Genomic DNA, 17,109 nt, shown 5'->3' on the forward strand with positions numbered 1-17,109 from the left:
ACTTTCCTTGCTCATGGGCTAGATGGTGTGGGCCATCTCAGCAGCAGAACAGCTTTGGACTGTACTCAGCTTTCCAGGACCCTACAATAAATCTCCTGTGCTGTAGTGAGTTTTCTCCCCTAATAAATTCCTTCACCCTTTAAGCAGACTCTGTGGATTTCTCGCATTATCTGGCACCCAACGTGGGGCTGAGCCCCATGGCCTGTAGCCTCGACTACTCCCTATGCTCCCAGCTCCAAGTGAGTCCCGCAGAACTTCCAAGCTCCTTCTGCCCAGCCTCCGCCCCGCGGTGTCATGCATCTGTGCCATGTGCTGCTACCCACCCGCCCTTTCGTTTGTCCCAGCTTGAGCATACACTCTCTCCACATTGACTTGTTCTGTTGGTGGACAGAGGTGACACAGGGTCTGAAATACTGTTTTGTAAACGCAAATGCTTCATAATTTCAGATGAATTTTCCACCACATGTCATTTACTTTAAAATATATTCCACGGGAACTGAGCCCTACTTAACACAGTTTAAGGTACATGCACCAACACCATACCGTTTTAAAAGTTAGTTTATGTGTGGCTCTTGCTGAACACTACAGACAATGGGATTGCACGTGGTTTGGCTATAAAATTCTTTTCAAGGCAGAGGTGATGGCTCAATGTGCAAAATATGTGTCTTGGCCTTGCAAGCCTGAGGACCTGAGATGGAATCACTTAAACTCTTGTAGGCCAGATGTGGTCATGTGTGTCTATAATCTTGACCTTCCAATGCTGAGGTGGTAGACAGAGACAGGAGAATCCCCAGATGTTCATGAACCAGCTGGACTACATACTCAGAAAATGAACATATCTCAACCAAGATTGAAGGCAATTGTACTCTGACCACCACACATACACCAGCCTGCACTCACATATTGTCATGTATATGCACAAATCTCTCTCTCATATACACATGCACAGCACATACACACACACATGCACCAGGCATACACTCATGAATACCAGACCAAGAAGAATGAGCCATACGGCTCCAAACAGAAAAAAAAAGTTAGTAAGAAGTTAATGCTACTCGCCCTGGTGTGATTTTAGCACAGTGTGCACATGTGTGGTATAATAAGAGTGTACCCATTAATATCTAAAAATAATATCCATGAATGAGAAGTTTAAAATACTACATCATAAAAGATTTCCCATGGGACATAGAATACAAAGAATAGGAATAATTTCAACAATCATTATCAAGAAATAAGAACAAAACAACTGTACAATTAAAAAGGGATTCAGAGCCCTGATTTAATCTTTTCTGATATTATTGCCAAATAAAAATAAAAATCAAACAAATACTACACTGGCTCATTGGCATACATGGAATAATTAAAAAAAAGCCCCAGTGGCTTGAAGATGGATGGTATTAACATAGCTGTTTATTATTTAATACTACCTCAGGATTGAAAGCAAGATTGTTATCTATTTTTGCAGGTACCCTCTGTATTCAAGAGATCCTCAGCTTGATTTATTTTGAGGGCCACCAGAACAGGACTAGAGACATCCAAGTTATCAACAAAGCACCATTCTTAGAGTACAATGTTTATAATTTAGACTTTGTTAAAATGCTATCACCTCGCATCTTCTTTTCCCACTTTCCATATTACTTAGCACCAAAATGTCTCAAGGCAAAAAAGGATAAAGTATATCATAGGACTTAGTCACTCTTTAAACAGATAAAATACTTTACATATTGAATAATAAAATTATTTCAGGATTTCTGCTATGATGCTACATCTCTCTGAACATTCTTGATCATGTCTCCTGGGAATTCTTCCACCAGTTTCCCTAGAATCCTCATCTGTGAATAGAACTTCAGAGTCACAAATACCAGAGCAGTCAACTTATGGAGGTAGTGTATTGTTTCTGAAGAAAGTGAATAATCAGTTAATGCTGAAACCAGCAAAAGACCAATTCTTATGTTTCCTCTCTAGTAACTTGACATGTTGAACTTAAATGTTTGCCAATGTGACAGTTATTGAATGGTTTCGCACACTGGTCTTAATTTGCTTATGTGTACCAGTTAATGAGATCAAGCATGTTTGATGTTGATTATCATAATCAGTTCTGATTCTGTGAATGGGTTCTATCATCAGTCCAGTTTGTCATTATTTTGTCATTATTATAATTTTAGTATAATTTTCCTATTGATTTAAATTCTGTCTCTTCTAGATACCAATATACTTGTGGCTTTTCTCATGTTTTGGAACTTTGTATAACTCTGTGATTTAATTTGATTAGTCACATTCTTAATTTTAGTATCATCAAACATAGTGACTTTTAAAATATAAATCATTTATTTTCTTTTTCATTATATTTTTATTACTTCAAAAATTATTTTATTTTAAATATATTCTTCTCCTCCCCCAAGTACTTCCAGATCTTCTCCTCATCCCTATTCATTCAACTTTAAGTTCTTTCTCAAAAATCAAACAAAAGGCTATTACAACAACAGAACCTTGTTTAAAAAATATTCTCTGGTTTGAATTTATATTTGCTTAATGCATTTACATTTGGCTTAATACTCTTAAAACACTTGTTAGTATTTATAGTAGTATGAAAGAATTTTCTTTTTAAATTCCATGTGGATTCTGTTGATGCTTGTACCAACATAATAAATACTTCATTCTTTTATTTTCCACTTATTTCCAGTGCTACCTTGGCTATAGATCAAATATCTCAGAAAACTCAATGATGTCATTTGTAACCTTAGGGAAACTTTGTTTACTCTATTTATCAACTTCACAAGTATTATAACTTCTAGGAAGTTGACCTGTGTTTGTACATGTATGAAATACTATGTAAGTGAAAGTATTCAATTTTATAGCATGGAACAAGTTGATAAACAACTAAACTTTCATAAATTGTGAAATGTATAAAAATCAAGATTTATTTGGATAATGAACTATCACATAATTGTTCAAACATATCAGCATAACCAAGGATTACTAAACCAACTTTGTGTTTTTTTCGCAGATTCTTTATGTTTACAGAAATCTCAAAGACATTTTGATGTCATTTTTTTTTCATTTTTTCAAGCTTTCTAATCTCTTTTAATGCATAAAAAACTTGGCTATTTTGGCATCTTTGATACTAATTTTAGGCATAACACCTCACTGCACAGACAGTGGTATTCACTTCTAGCCTTTTTTATTAATGAAATTTTTTCATTTGTTTTCCATCCCAACTGCAGTTCCCCCTCTGTCCTCTCTTCATGTCCCCTCCCCCTGACACCCCTCCCCACTGTCCCCTCATCCAGTTCCCCCATCCAGTCCTCCTCTGTTTCTGTTCAGAAAGAGAAAAGCCTCCCATGGGTGTCAACAAAGCATGGCATACCAAGTTTAGGTAGGACTAAGTTCCTCCCTTTATACTATGGCTTGGCAAGGCAACCGAGTATGAGGAATAGTTACACAATGTCATACATATGTAGAGGACCCATGTTGGTCCCATGCAGGCTCCATAGTTGTCAGTCCAGAGTCTGTGAGCTCCTATGAGCCCAGGCTAGTTGTTTCTGTGAGTTCTTTTGTGATGACCTTAAACTCCTGGCTCTTAGAATCCTTCCTCCTTCTCATCAACAGGATTCCCAGAGCTTGGCCCAGTGCTTGGCTGTGGATCTCTGTATTTGCTTCCATCAGTTACTGGATGAATGTTCTATGATGACAATAAGGATATTTACCAATCTGATTACAGGAGATGGCCAGTTCAGGCACCCTCTCCACTATTTCTAGGAGTTTTAGCTAGGATCATGCTATTGGATTCCTGGAAGTTTCCCTGGAACCAGGTTTCTCCATGACCCCCAAAATGCTCTCCCCTATTAAGATATATCTTTCATTACTCTCCCCTCCATCCTGCCCTGAATCTACCCAACCAAATCCCTCATGTTCCTATGCAACCCCATCACCCAAACCTGTCCTCAGTTTACCTCGGAGATCTCTTCTACTTCCCTTCCCAGGGAAATCCATGCATTCCTCTTTGGGCCCCCCTTGTTACCTAGCCTCTCTGGGGCTGTGGATTGTAGCATGGTTATCCTTTACTTTATAGCTAATATCCACTTATGAGTAAGTACATACCATTTTTGTCTTTCTGGGTCTGGATTACCTCACTCAGGATGGTTTTTTCAGTTCCATCCATTTGCCTGCAAATTTCATTATGTCATTGTTTTTACAGCTAAGTAATACTCCATTGTGTAAATGTACCACATTCTTTATTCATAAGTTGAGGGGCATCTAGGCTGTTTCCAGGTTCTGGCTATCACAAATAATACTGCTATAAGTATAGTTGACCAAGTGTCCTTGTAATATGATTGAGCATCTTTAGGGTATATGCTCAAGACTAATATCATTGAGTTTAAACAACACACTCCCGGATGTCCTCATATCTCACTCTGCCTTGGGTTCAGTATTGAAGGAGGCTCCTGAGATCCAGCCTCTCCTTTATTGATTGGTCTTTCTTGAGGCTTTCTTTTCCCAGTGGTCATCTCTTGTGATTCCTTTAGTGCAGCCACGTGTGTCAATACAGACAACCTTATGTGTCTAGAATACTATCAGCAGTGGAGGCAAGGGTAGTTTCTTGCCCAGTGGCTAGCTTTGTCACATTTAAAGCAAACTCCATGTGGAGGTTCTTTGATGCCCAACCTCTTCTTTGATGTAGATTGGTGCTGCCAAGAGCAGACTTATCTCATTGTCATGAACAGTCTTATGTTTACTAAAACATATTAAATGCCATTGTCTGTAGATCTCTGAAGTGTTTAAAGACGACATATCTATCTAAAATATAACTCTTTTTAACCTTGAAAACACACCTAAGATGACTACAAGTTTGGTTGTTACAGGTGGCTAACTACTAACCTGCATTTCTTAATTATCCTAAGAAGCTTGTAATAGTAACTTTCAAGGACTGGAATTTTACATATTTTTAAATGAGCTGCACAGTCATAATACCTTAAACAAGAGTAGGAACATATATACAAAATATGTTTTAACAAAATAACCTTAAAATTGTATCAATATACACAAATCCATACAATATAAAATATTTGACACTAGTAGTTGCATTTTATTAGGTTCAGTTATCCACCCTTCTATCCCATCACTCCTATATTCCCCCACCCCTTTTCTCCACTAGATCAGAGAGAAAGAAGGGTTGAGGAAAGAAAAAGAAACAAACAACCAAATCCCTTAATCCAATCTCCTTAATTTAGTTTCCTCCCTGACTATGACCAATAATAATTTGCAGCTAACCCTCCAAACAACAGGAAACTTCTATATGCCACCAAACAGCCAAAAACCACCCACTCCGACTTGAATGTGGACATTGTATTCTTAAAATTACTGCCTGTTGTCTGTGGGTGATGGCCGTTATGATTAATTACATGGGGGCACCCTTGAGGGTATCCCACGTATACAGGTAAACATGCTGGACAGATGCAGTGGCAGGCTGGGCAGATGCACACCATGTAGGCATGGTGGTGGCAATGACCCACGATACACGTGATACTGCATCCACGTGGAGAGTTTATTATAATAGAGAGATGAAGAGGCAGAAAAACAAAAAGGGAGACAGAGAGAGAGAGAAAGAGGAAGGCTGAGAGGGGAGGTGCACACCTCATGGGAGGAAAAGCAGAAGGAGAGAGAGAGAGAGAGAGAGAGAGAGAGAGAAAGTTTTCCTTAAGAAGAGGCTTCTACATCAGGATGCAGGGCAGCCCCAAGGGACAGAATCAGTACATTAACATTTCTCCATTTTGATTACTATAAAAAGAGGTGAGTTATGACAGAAAGTGGGGGAACAAGGGTGCTGAATTCTCGTGGCTAGTTCAAGCTGGCAAGGGGAGGGGAGAATTGGGGGCAGGGGAAGCTGGGAGTCATGCATGGAGGGAGGCAGGAGTGAAGAAGCATTGTTAGCTGTCATTGTGGAAATCTCTGTCGTGGAGATCTCAGGTGTCTGTTCCTTGAGGTTGATAGAAGAAAAGATAGACTGTTATCATTGGTCATATGAGCTGTGCTAGCCATGAGTAGAATGATAAACTGCCAGAAGGAATAGAACAGAGAAGTGTCCTGGTTGTACAGAAGAGGCAAGGGTAAGCAGGGTCCAGTTGCTGGGCAGGTGTCTGCCTGAGCCTGGAGAGATGGTACCGGGAGAGAATTGAAGGATGACGTGTTCTTCAGGAGTGTAGGAGCCATCACATCTGTCAATTCTCTGGAGGTGGGGGTGCATCCATCCCAGTTGGCGTCCTCGGTTGGGGGTTGGCATCCTCGGAGCTGTGCCAGCTGGTGCAGGGGCTGGTGTATCTGGAGACCCCTTTTGCCCAGGCAGGAGGGGGGAAACTGCAGAAATATTCTCGAAAATGGATAAAATCAAAATGGACTCTGGAGACTGTTCATTTTTATCAGACTAGATTTGTTGATGCAGTAGCAGAACTTTTCCCAGGGACGTGTAGGTATCTGTAAGACAGCTGGAATAGATTTACATCATAGCAAAAGGGTTGAAAATCTATAGAAATTTAAGGACTCTTAACAACTGTTTGTACTTAATGTTGTATAAGTTCATCAAAGCTGCATTAATCAATGTTAAAATTTTGAACCTCTGGAGTTATATCTGAAACCAGGATATCCTGTACCATGAAGTCTGTGAATGAGTCATAGGTGTCTGCAATTTCAATGGGAAACTTATTAATGAACTGTCAGTAATCTTGGGATTGGGGCTGTCAAACTGATACACCCTAGTCATCAAACATTGTCAGCTCTGAGAAGAATAAATTTAAGAAGTGAGACAGTTTCCAAGCTATCTAGGCAGCAATTCCTAGTTTCTCAGGGGTCACTGTGGCCACAGTGGTAGAATTTATTCAGCTGATAGTCCCAGAAGATCTGACAGATTTTTCAGTGGAGTAGAAATTTGAGGAGGTCATCCTACCTGTCTTGGCAGAAAGGACAATCAATCCCTGTTGCTCCTCTTTATTCATGATCTGGACAGGAGCTCAGCTTTTTGCTGTGTGGCCAGCCTTGCCATAAGCTTCCAAGTTCTTCTGTGGCCATCTATTTTTTTGGAGACAATACAGAATGCTGCCAGGAGCTGACATGTCTCTTTATCATAAAAAAAAAAAAAAAAAAAAAAAAAAAAACTTTTACACAGGGGCTGGAGAGATGGCTCAGTGGTTAAGAGCACCGGTTGTTCTTCCAGAGGTCCTGAGTTCAATTCCCAGCAACCACGTGGTGGCTCACAGCCATCTGTAATGAGATCTGGTGCCCTCTTATACATAATAAGAAAAATTAAAAAAAAAAAACTTTTACATTACATGCCATATTCTCAGATCTCTGCGGGTGTTTGAGGACTGGGGGAACAAAATCTGTAAGTGTATTTATAACTTTGAGAGCATATATATGACTTAAATCTGAATATACAGGTTTCCCAGTTAGTTATGGCTTAGTGAGGTTAGCAAGAATGGGGGAACTGATCTTTGAGTACAGCCAGACTATAATCCTGAATGACTTATATAGAAATAATTACTTCTTAAACTGTCTCCTGAGAAGGCAAAGAAGAGTGACAGGGAAAGATCCCAAGACCAAATGAGAACAGGAGAAAAGGGGCTTGTGAGTCAGGGTGCAACCCAACTCTGAGAAAAGAACCCTGAGTAAAGAAAAAGGACCCTCTTGGTGGACCAGAAGCTCCATCCTGAATGATCTGTATAGAAAAAAAATTCCTTAAGATCATTCAATAGCTCCCTGCTCCCTGGTTCTGCATAAAGAAGGTCAAGTGTCTTAGCTTATTGCAGATCCATTTTAATTAATAAATATCAATGGGCATTAGATAGCCAATCAGTCCTTTATGCTTTATTCCTAACCTAGCCCTTCAAATTGTCCTGGGAACAGGGAGCTCAGGATGATGTATTCTCCATAGCTGCTTCAAGCTGAACCAGGGCGCAGGTGGTCAGGACTCTAACCTAGCTGTAGGGAAGGGAAACAATTATATTTGACTGGAAAAAGCACATCCAAGATAAAGATGACAATGTGTGATGTGTTCCTGAATGTGGGAATGACAGAGAAGTGTCTTCCTATTTATACAACCCTGGACTTTGAGTTAGGGTCAGGAAGGCTACCAATGCTGTGAAAGTTCTCTTCTGTCCCAGAATCTCTGTGTTTCCCTATTTTACAGTAATACATCAATATTCTTCAAGAGAGGACCACTGAAAGGTAAGGCAAATCCAGTTCAAAGAACCTCATTGCTCAAGAGAGACCAAAGGCAAACAGGCTGGCACAACAAGATGTGAACTAATCAGGGAGAAACTTCACAAGTGTCAGAATCCAAAACAAAGTTCAAATTTGTTTTCCTGCTTCACCAAAGTAGAGGCAAAAACAATGTCTGCTGCTGCTGAAGTACAAAGAGGAAAATATCCCAGCAGTGAATGGCACCAACAAGTCTTGTGCGTTCTTTTCTTTTCTCTCTACTGGAGTCAGCTCACTCTGAGGGACAGGCATCCCCAGTATGAGTCTTTTTGCTCCTTCACAGTCACCATTTTATTATTGGGCTGGGGGTCATAGCCTGTGGCCCAAGTCAGGTCCTGCTACCCATCCTCAATAAGTCAAATCAAAAGCCAAATTAGTAGTGGAAAGCAGAAAAGGATTATTCAGTGTGGCCTCATCAGAGAAGAGGACAAAGGGCTCCAGAGAACGTCTCAAGTCTACCAGCCTCACCTGCTCTCGATTATAGCTGTTTTGACTTTGGTGAGAGGGAGTCTCAAAGCACTTATAAGTTGGATGTCTTTAAATTGTTGAGTATTTTTTCAAATATTTATTGGATATTGAGGATTGTCTACTTATTTCCCTAGTCCATTTGTTGACTGGATGAGTTGGACTTTGAGTGTTTAGATTTTGCAATTCTCTTTATGTCTCTGATATTAACTCCCTTTTCTTATTGACAGTTAGCTATAATGTTTTCATGATCTGAAGCCTGTTTCTTTACTCTGCAGACTGTTTGTTTGCTGTGCTGAAGATTTTAATTTCATATAATCCCATTGCCAATATTTGTCATCATCCTGTGCTATTGGACTTTTTTCAGGAAATGTTTGCCTGTACCCATGTTTCCATCTTGGGGTCCTGATTGAACTTATTTTCTCTGCCAGTTAAAGAATTAAAACTCAAGAAAAACTCAAATGGAGAAGTCATATACGTGTATATGTATTTTAGTAGTGTAACAAATTACAGTTTGGCTTAAAGACAAAGAGATCAGATGAATGAAATATACATGGATTTAATCACTAAGTCTTGGGATAAAAAAAATTCTACATGTAATGTATCACTCATTAAACCTATGCTACATGGATTTGTTAAATATCCTAAACCACTTAAATAACTAAAAACAGAGAGATTCATTTATAATTTTCAAATGGAGAAACATTTTAACAGCATAAAAGCATGGTAAAAACTTTAAAAGTTCAGTTAATTTACAATTATAAATATTTATACAATGCAATATTACTCAGCCATTACATTTTTAAATTATGAAATTCACAGGTAAATGGATAGAGCTAGAAAAAATATTATTCTGGGTGTGGTAGCCCAGACCTAAAAAGACAAATATGGTATATATTGACTTATTACATGGATGTTAGCTGTTAAAGTCTTCATTAAACAAGCTACAATCCATAGAACCACAGAGGTTAGCTACAGAGTAAGGGACTAACAAGGAGGGATGGATCTCCCTAGGAAGAGAAAATAGAATAGTTATGGATGAACAAGGTGGGGACTGGAATGGGAAGATCAAATGGGGAAGGGGAGGAAAAAGAGGGGTGAGGGAAGGAATATGAAGAGGAACAACTAGACACCAAGGGCCACCTGAGGAGTCAGATGGACTCCTAATACAGTAGAAGTGTCTTAAAATTTATACATCTGTGAAGGTTATCTGAATGAAATCGCCAAATAATAGGGGATACAGAGTGTAGCTGGACATCACCTGTCACCAAATGAATCCCTAAGTGCCGGGAATGGGTTACATCTCATTGAGTTGTTTGCCAAAGGGGCCCCACGTGAATGCCCACACAATCCAGGCTATTTCCAAAGCTAACGCCTTCTCTATACAGCCTCACAGTAAGGCCCTGTTGATGAAGACAACACCTCCACAACTCACTGAACATGGGGAAGTCAAGCTGGTGCCTGCCTAGAGCCTTCACCTCTGCTGACTAGTGCTCATGCTAATTGAAGGTACTCAGCATGCTTCCAGAGGAGAAAGGTAGTCAGTAACTTAGCTACAAACTCTTCAATTTAAAATGATAACCTGCCTGCAAGATTTGCTAGTACAATGGAGACACAGACTTGTGTGAGTAACCAACCAATGTATGATTGGATTTAAGGACTCATCAATGAGATGGAACCCATGCCTGACATTGCTTGAGTCACCTAGAACCTGAGACTAGATAAGCCAGGGACCTAGAGTAAACCCAAACGCTACTGTTCTCCTAAAGGAACATAGCAATGAAATGACTCCCTGATGATAATCTGTTTTACTCGTAGATCAGTGACTTGCTCAGCCATCATCAGAGAAGCTTCCTCTTGAAATAGAAAAGAACAAATACAGAAATCCACAGTCAGATAAAGTGCAGAGCGAGACTTGAAACACTCAGGCCTAAATGGGATGTCTCCATCACATCCTTCCCCCATGGCTCAGGGAACCCTAAAAAAGAGGAGGAGGAAAGAGAGTAAGAATCAGAGGGGATGGAGGGCATGAAGGAAACGAGGCCCTGTAAGCACGGGAGTGTTGACACACGTGTGAACCCACAGAGACTGGCAGCATGCCACTACTCAGTGGTGCTGCGCTGTGCGTCAGAAGACAGAGTGGGTGAATTATTGTGTAATGAGTTCCGTATACATGTTCATGAAGTGGGACATCAGTCTAAGGAGAGATGTTCATAACAGTGCTATAACCAGGAGCTCTATTCCAGGAAAGGGGGGATGGAAGGCTACAGTTGTGGATGGACAATATCACCTAAAAAAACTGGATTTACTGTTTGATAAACAGGTACCTGGGATATTAAATGTGTGCTGTAAAAGTCTGAATAGAAACTGTGTATGCTTTATTGTCCATGAACTTGAGCTACTTATGTACATTTATGTCTATGGGAATGGAATAGTGTTCTTGACTTGTATCAATATTATTATATGGATGTATATTTATTAATAAAGTCATCACATTTTTTTTTTGTTTTTTTTGAGACAGGGTTTCTCTGTGTAGTTTTGGTGCCTGTCCTGACTCTCGCACTGGCCTCAAACTTACAGAGATCTGCCTGCCTCTGTCTCCCCAGTGCTGGGATTAAAGGCATAAAAACATTATGACCCACAGAACCTCCAGATAGCATTGAATTCGTTTTGCTTCAGGCATTTACTGATGGGCATAGTGCCTGCGCCTAAGAGTGCTTTGAATCCCCAGTGAGACTATTGGAGAAGACTACGTTTTCATTTGTGAGTGACTGGAGAAACCTTCTGGGTTAGAGACCCGGCTTGTGCCAAGCAGAAACTGTTTTCATGCATTGGGCGCCGACACAAAGGAAAAGGGATGCCTTAGAGTGGAGCCTGAGAGGGTCTGTCTGTAAGAAGGAGGAGAGCTGCGTCTGCTGTTAGGCTTAGTTGAGCACCCAGGGAAAAGAGGAGAGTGAGAGGACAGGCTCCTGCAAGCAGCCTGCTCCAGGTCTTATTGGGACCAGAGGAGTAACCGAGGACAGGAAGGAGAGTGGAGATGGCCTATCTGCAGCCCAGGCTGGTGAGCACGCTGGGTTGCCAGGCAGCGAGTGTTTCTCCGTATTAGCAGTGCATACAAAGGAAAGGATACCGGCTGGGGATGGGGCCACTGAGGAGGTCCACAGGAAGGGAGAAAGCTGGGTCTGCAAGCAGGTTCCACTGAGACCCCACAGAGTGGAGACAGACCCCTGCAAGTAGTTCGGCACAGGGCTGGGGATAAGACCGGGGAGATTGCAAGGTAAGACGGGAAGGGAGTGGAGATTGTCTGCCTGCTTCCCAGACCTGCATGGCCACCAGGTTTCTAGGTGGAGAACGTCTTCAGGTACCGGTGGCTGACACAAAGGGATGAGATGAGGGAAGAAAGCCGAGTCTGCAGCAGCTTTGATGGAGATCCCAGGGAATGAGGGTGAGGAGGAGGACAGGGCCCTGCAAAGTCTACTCCAGAGAACAACCTTTGAGAATCAGTTCTTTCCTTGAGCATGTGGATGCCAAGGACGGGACTTGGTTGTCAGCCCTGGTGGCGAGTGCCTTTACCCACTGAAGTATCTTGGCCTTACTCTGCCTTTATTTTATCTAGTTTGTTTATTGTAAAAGTGCCTTTTGCAGCAGTGGAAGGTCCCGAGAGATTGTGAACTGAGTATATTAACTCAATTTCCAAGGCTCAAGGTTTTCTTCCTCAATGGTGCCCTTCGATGCTGTTTACTTCTATTTTTTTTTTTTTTTTTTTTTGGTTTTTCGAGACAGGGTTTCTCTGTGTTGCTTTGCGCCTTTCCTGGAACTCACTTGGTAGCCCAGGCTGGCCTCCAACTCACAGAGATCCTCCTGCCTCTGCCTCCGGAGTGCTGGGATTAAAGGCGTGCGCCACCACCGCCCGGCTCATACTTCTAATTTCAAATGTCCACATCATCAGGCTTTTTGTTTTCTACAGTAACTGGTGTGCGTGTGTGCATGTGTGCATGTGTGTGTGTGTGTGTGTCCTATTATAAAATGTTCTTTTAGCTATTCACTATTTTCTAGTCTCCTGTTACCTACAGAAGCCCCTCTTAAATAATGATTCTCAGGTTCCCATAAATTATATAATTTGATCCCTCAAGCGATTTATAGTCTGTTTAATGTGTTACTCTTCCTTGATAAGGGAATAGGACATAACGCAAGGGTAACTGAGGCTTCTAAGCATTGAGACTGCCCTTAAATTGCAAGCTTGCAAACTAAGGCAATGTTTGTAAAATAACCCATGTTGTAAGAACAGATTAGTTCAAAATGTGGAAACCAATGGGAGTAAACTACTTGGGGTCATGCACAGTTCAGCCAAGAATTTCTCATTTTGTAATATGGATTATCTTTGAACTGGGCGTTTTAAGGGTCATTTAAGATACTTGGATCTTACGTTTATGAAAGGAGACAAATAGAGAAAGAGATAAAGAATGCAGCTGGAACTCGATATAAACAATCCACATATGACAATGGATAGAGAAGGCAAACAAATTCATTCTTCCACTCGTGAAACTTTTACTAAAGTTTGAAATCTTATAAAGATAAGGAGGTTTAGGACCATCTAATAGATGTCATACATAAAGATTCAGAGTCATTATGAAGATACTTAATAAAAAATTTTAATTTAGTGTTATGTATGTGTATGATGTGTGTGTGTGTGTGTTGTTTGTGTGTGTAGGTGTACATGATACTGTACAATAGGGCCCCAGACTGTATAGTAGGACCAGAGACCTTAGCACAATTGACTCCATGATGGAAGTACCATTCAGGCCATAAAACTCAGCACATAGACAGAACCCGCCTCCAAAATGAAAACAAAGACCTAACCCATCAAAGTCCATAGTTCTAGGAAAGTCTCTCCATATACTAACCTTACATCTTGACTTCTGTAGTTCTGCTTCTGCATAACTGTCCTTGGTAACTGAAGTGCATCAACCCAGGACTTGGTTTTTGTGCTTAAAAGCTCCCCTGAGAAAGGCACAGTGCTACAGTGGGATCCCAAGCACCCAGCGTAGTCGCCGGCCAGCTAAAAAAGACTGTCTATTGTCCTAAACCCATGTCCGAGCAGTCTTCTCTGGTGAATACCCCACCACAATTGTGTGATACAGAGGTCAGAGGACAACTCGTAGAACGGGTTCTCTCCTTCTAACACAGATTCCAGGAATCAAACTCCTATCACCAGGCCTAAGACCTCAAGTACCTTTACCTACATCTCAGGGCCCTGTGTGTTGCAGATGCTCACAGAGGTCAACAGAGGGTTTCGTTCCCCTGGATCTGGAGTCACGGGCAGTTGTGAACTGCCCCATGTGGGTGCTCAGAACTGAACTCCCACCCTCTAGAAGAGCAGTGACTGCTTTCAACTGCTGAGCCATCTCTCCAGCCTGAGGAAGTTTTCAGGGTACTTCAAAGCCATCGAACCATCAGGTCCATCAATATTTTCACCTACGAATCCATGTTGGGTAGTTTTTAGGAAGGTCTGACTTACCACACTAGACATATGTGTTTGCTTCACTGACCTTTACAGGTATTTCAGTTTTGTTTTTTTTTTAAGTTTTAAATGTTTTATTTTTCCGGAAAATTAAAGTTTCATTTATACAGATATTAATTTATTTCTTTTCACTTATACTGAATATCCGATGATTTTATAAAATAACTTACCTATGGCTTGACACATTTTACTTATTTGAGCAGTGTTCCCAGCCACAGACAATACACGTTTGTTTTGTATTTCAGTGATGCAGATCAAACCCCAGACCCCTTCCATGCAAATCAAGTGTTGTACCACTGAGCTATACAACCCTAATTCCCAGCACACAATTCTTCTGACTTCATGGGAGTTCCGAAGCAAACTAATTGACCTGTTCCCAGCCTAGGTCTACGCTCTATGGAGTCCATGCTGGTGGGAGGCTGGAGAGCATCAGGAGGCCACCATCCCAGCTGGCCAGTGAGCTGGAGGGGAGAACATCAGAACAGTATTCCCTGCAGCTGAGTCAGGTGACTCAGTCACATAGGTGTACCATGTTCGTCATCTGCTACGCTACTTTACATTTGCTCTGAGTTCATTAGGCCTCAGCCATGTCAGAGGTTGAGAAGTCTGTACTCGCTTTCAGTTCTACTCTGTTTTTTATCTTCTTTCCCGTACAATATGATCTGACCCTCCCAAAGCAGACAAGAGTGTCATGAGTCCTGCTTTGTTACCTTTAGCCTTATTCATTGAAGACGGGCTCTCCCATTTAACCTGGAGCTCACTGGTTTGTGTCTTTCAGCTAGGCTGGTGGCCAGCAAGTCCCAGTAACTCTCCTGTCTCTGTTCCTCACAGCAGTGGAATTAGCAAGCCCAGCCATCGGTAGTCAGAAATTTCTCCGTCCCACCTAGCCCCACGTCTGGATGAATCTCTCCCACCCAAGCTCTCGAAGCTACTTAGAAAATAATCACTCAGAGGCTTAGATTAATTACAAACTGTATGGTCTATGGCTCCAGCTTATTTTGGCTAGCTCTTGCAACTTAAATGAACCCATTTCCATAGATATATATGTTGCCATGTAGCCGTGGCATTACCAGTCTGCTGACATCTTGTTGCTCCTTTGGTGGAGGGCTGGCGTCTCTCCTCATTCCGCCCTTCCTCTCTTTGTATCTCTGCTCGGATTTCCTGCTGGGCTGTAAGCTTTCTTGCCATAGGCCAAAACAGCTTTGTTTATTAATCAATGGGAGCCACCCATATTCACAGCATACAGAAAGACATCCCACAGCAGCCATGCCTTGTGGGTTTTTATTGTTGTTTTATTTTGCTTTACATAATGCTGAGTATCCTAACTTAAACCCTTATGCAGAAAATGCCATTACCCACTGAGTCATCCCCTAACCCTGTGACACATTCCTTGGTAGATGGGGAGAGAAATGTCCTCTTGCATGCATTAAAGCATTAGAACAAAAAGTGCTGCCATCAATATGCAATGGCAGGAGGGCAAAGAGAGGAACGGGTAGAAATGAAAGCCAGTCTAGATGTTCCTCAACGTATGAGAGGCCTGGGTCCCAGTGGCCTGCAGCTACTCTCAAACGTCCTAGGCTGAGAGTGCATCTGACACACCCACCTTCCTGGACAGCAGAGCTCAGTGACACAGTGCACTATACAGTTCTAGAGTTTTCTGTGACTATGCTTTATTGTGGATACTGGGACTCAAAAGAATTGCACGTTGGGACTTAGCAACATAGCTCCGTGGGACAGCATGTGCCTCACATGCATGAGGCTGGGTTTGGTTCACTAACCCTGCAACACGCATCAAGGTGCAGAGAAGAGGAGTCTGCGGAGTGTCCAGCCCTAAATGGAGAATGTGTACTGCATACCTCCTCCAAAGGCTCAGGGATCATTGTAGGAGAGGGGGCAGAGAGTGTGTCAGAGCCACAGGCAGTGGATGACAACAGAAAATGGTGTCTTCTGGAAACAGCAGTGCAGCTGTGCATACGCTCACACTGGTTGTGACACCACACACAAGACCCGTACAACCCGAAAGCAGATTGAATCCAAACATGGAGGCATTGGGCAAGAAGCTCCATTCCCCCCCGTGGAGTTATTTGCAACTGTAAGCTGCTGGGAGAGGAAGGGTCAGTTTTCTTTAAAAGTATAGGCCCTGGTAAATCAATTATACTCCAGTGGAAGACCACACACCCAAGAATATTTGAGCAGTTTACATTGGCCTTGATTGGTAAAAGAAATAAAAAAAAAAAAAAGACACAAAGTTGGGTGTGAGGGGAATGGGAAGAACTGGGGAAGGGTGGATGAAGATGGTCAAAACATATTTTACAGAATTCTCCAGAAGAATAATAAAAGTTCAATAAAATTAGAAAGAGGAATAAATGGCATTTGAGCCATGGTAAATTTGGGACCATTGTGCGCATGAGTAAATGTGTTGTTTCAAATCACAGGGCCATTAATCATAAGCTTGTTGCACAGTCAGTGTGGGTGCAAATAGATTAATTCACATATCTATCATCAATGAAACTAATATTCCTGACAAATGAAATATCCAAAACTGAATAAAATACCCACAAGGGTTACAGACATCATCACATACTGTTTTATAATAGTCCTGTAATAGACTTTTCCAAGCAAGACAATTAAATTGGATATTTTAGATTAAAACATTGATATGATGATCTAATTTCTGTGAAATATTTTAAGTAGCCACGATTGTGGCAAAAATAGAAAGTTTAGTGTATATCTTAATACCCTATTCAGATTTCTTTTGCACTGATACTTATTCATGATTTCAGTCCTTTGTTCTATTGGGTTGTTTACTTTTTTTAACTAATTTAAAGAAATCATGTACAATGAATCAGACTCATTGATAGTTATGCTTT

This window comes from Peromyscus leucopus, chromosome 8a (assembly GCF_004664715.2).
Source record: "Peromyscus leucopus breed LL Stock chromosome 8a, UCI_PerLeu_2.1, whole genome shotgun sequence".
Lineage (NCBI taxonomy): Eukaryota > Metazoa > Chordata > Mammalia > Rodentia > Cricetidae > Peromyscus > Peromyscus leucopus.